This window comes from Monopterus albus, unplaced genomic scaffold, assembly GCF_001952655.1.
Source record: "Monopterus albus unplaced genomic scaffold, M_albus_1.0 scaffold286.1, whole genome shotgun sequence".
Classification (NCBI taxonomy): domain Eukaryota; kingdom Metazoa; phylum Chordata; class Actinopteri; order Synbranchiformes; family Synbranchidae; genus Monopterus; species Monopterus albus.
In genome coordinates, this window is record NW_018128166.1 from 140,373 (window position 1) to 143,231 (window position 2,859).

Sequence of the window (2,859 nt, forward strand, 5' to 3'; positions counted from 1 at the left end):
TAATAATAATAATAATAATAATAAATTTTATTTGTAAGGCACCTTTCTAGGCACTCAAGGTCACCGTACAGCAAAACACATGATAAAAACAGTACAATACAATAGTAATAAATAAAACCATGATAACTCAAATAAAACAAACAAGATAAAATATAGTCAATAAGGCATGGTGCAGGAAAGTGAGGATTAAGTGGAATAGGCAACGCTGAACAGGTGAGCTTTGAGTCTAGATTTGAATTGCTGAAGAGAATCAATGTTACGGATGTCAGATGGCAAGGCATTCCAAAGCCAGGGAGCGGAGCGACTAAATGCTCTGCTCCCCATAGTGGTGAGGTGGGCAGACGTAATGGTGAGGTGGAGAGAGGAGGCACTGCGGAGAGGGCGGGGGCAATATGAATAAGGTTAGACAGATAAGAAGGGGCACGATTATGAATCGCTTTAAATGTGTAAAGAATGATGCTATAGTTAATCCAGAACAACACAGGCAGCCAGTGAAGCTGCTTCAACACAGGGGTAATGTGATGAGAGGAAGGGGTTGTGGTGATGATACGGGTGGCAGAACTCTGAACCATTTGAAGTTTCTGAAGGGAATTGTGAGTAAGACCAAAAAGGAGAGAGTTACAGTAATCAAGATGTGAAGTGACTAGACTATGAACAAATATTGTAGTGGTATGGGGAGTGAGGGAAGGGCGAAGGCGGTTAATGTTACGTAGGTGGAAATATGCTGACCGGGTGATGTTATTAATGTGGCTCTGGAATGATAAGGTACTGTCAAGGATGACACCCAGACTTTTAACCTGAGGGGAAGGGAAGACGAGAGAATTATCATTGGAGATGGAAAAATGGTCTACTTTAGATATAGTTGATTTAGTACCAACTAAGAGGAACTCACTTTTATTACTGTTCAGTTTAAGAAAGTTGTTTGAAAACCAGGACTTTATTTCATCAAGGCAGTTTGTAAGGGAGAAGGGTGGGAGAGTAGAGTTTGGTTTACAGGAGAGATAGAGCTGGGTGTCATCCGCATAACAGTGAAAAGAGATTTTGTATTTACGAAAAATGTAACCAAGGGGGAGGAGGTATATGATGAACAAGAGGGGCCCCAGGACAGAGCCCTGGGGCACACCAGTAGTAGTTTGATGAACTGAGTGCGACCTGAGAGATATGATTTAAACCAACTTAATAGGGTGCGAGTGATACCAATAGAGGCTAATCTATTGAGGAGGATGGAGTGAGAGATGGTATCAAAGGCTGCACTCAGGTCAAGGAGGATAAGGAGAGAGAGACAACCAGAGTCTGCAGCCAAGAGGAGATCATTTGTGATTTTTATAAGAGCGGATTCTGTACTGTGCAGAAGGCGGAAACCAGACTAAAACTGTTCATAAAGGTTATTTTGGGTTAGGTGAGAGTGGAGTTGAGTAGCAACTGTCTTTTCCAGAATTTTGGAGATAAAGGGTAGATTGGAAATAGGACGGAGATTATTGAAATTATTTGGATCAAGACCAGGTTTTTTTTTAGAGTTGGAGTAATGATAGCAGTGTTAAACTGTGCGGGAACAGTTCCAGTGGTGAGGGATGAATGAATAATTGCAGTTATAAGAGGAAGAAGAGAAAAAAAGACAAGCTTTAACCAAAGAGGTAGGGAGAGGGTCAAGCACACATGTGGAGGGCTTTGATGAATGGATGAGGTCAGCAATATCAGAGGTATCTGGGAGATGGAAAATAGAAAAGAGCAGACCAGGCGGAAAAAGAAGAGGCAAGAGGCAAAGAAGCTGGACGGAGTTGCTGATGAATGTTTTGAATTTTCTCAATGAAAAACTGCATAAGGGAATTACAAGTATCAATTGAATAGAAGTGGGGAGGGAAGGAATCAGGGGGTTGGAGGATTCTATTAAGAAGTGAAAAAAGTAACTTAGTATTTCCAGTGTTGGCACAGATAAGACCAGAATAGTAATTGAATTTAGCATGTGAGATTGAATCCTTATAAAGTAAAATGTGTGCTTTATACAGTTCCTTATGGATAGAGAGTCCAGATTTCCTGTAAAGGCGCTCAAGTTGGCGGCCTTTGGCTTTCATAGTCCGGAGTTCAGAGGTAAACCAGGGGGCAGTGTGAGAAAATGATACAGTCCAGGTTTTTACTGGGGCAAGGGAATTGAATACTGGAAAGGCTATTGTTATATAATGTAACCAGATCATCAGGGGTGGAAGAGCAGTCAGGGGCCTCAAGAGAGTAAAGACTGGAAAAGAAATTATCCATATTAATGTTCTTAATATTCCAAAAACAAATGAGATGAGATGACCTGGTACTGGAGAGGCAGGTTGCAACATTAAATGAGATGAGGAAATGGTCTGTAATGGGGAGTTCATCAGCTGAACAGTTAGATGGGATGAGACGAGAGCAACAGATTAAGTCCAGGGTGTGTCCTTTAATGTGAGTGGGAAAATCTATGAATTGGTGTAATCCAGAACTGTCAAGGCATGATACAGTGCCTTGCGAAAGTATTCGGCCCCCTTGAACTTTGCGACCTTTTGCCACATTTCAGGCTTCAAACATAAAGATATAAAACTGTAATTTTTTGTGAAGAATCAACAACAAGTGGGACACAATCATGAAGTGGAACGAAATTTATTGGATATTTCAAACTTTTTTAACAAATAAAAAACTGAAAAATTGGCCGTGCAAAATTATTCAGCCCCCTTAAGTTAATACTTTGTAGCGCCACCTTTTGCTCCGATTACAGCTGTAAGTCGCTTGGGGTATGTCTCTATCAGTTTTGCACATCAAGAGACTTAAATTTTGCCCATTCCTCCTTGCAAAACAGCTCAAGCTCAGTGAGGTTGGATGGAGAGCATTTGTGAACAG

At 41.0% G+C, this 2,859-nt stretch overlaps 1 protein-coding gene across 1 annotated transcript in view; it reads left to right on the forward strand.

Annotated features, from left to right (window-relative positions):
* Positions 1-2,859, forward strand: part of stk32c (serine/threonine kinase 32C) — a 205,064-nt gene that overhangs the window by 98,228 nt on the left and 103,977 nt on the right. The window lies entirely within an intron of this gene.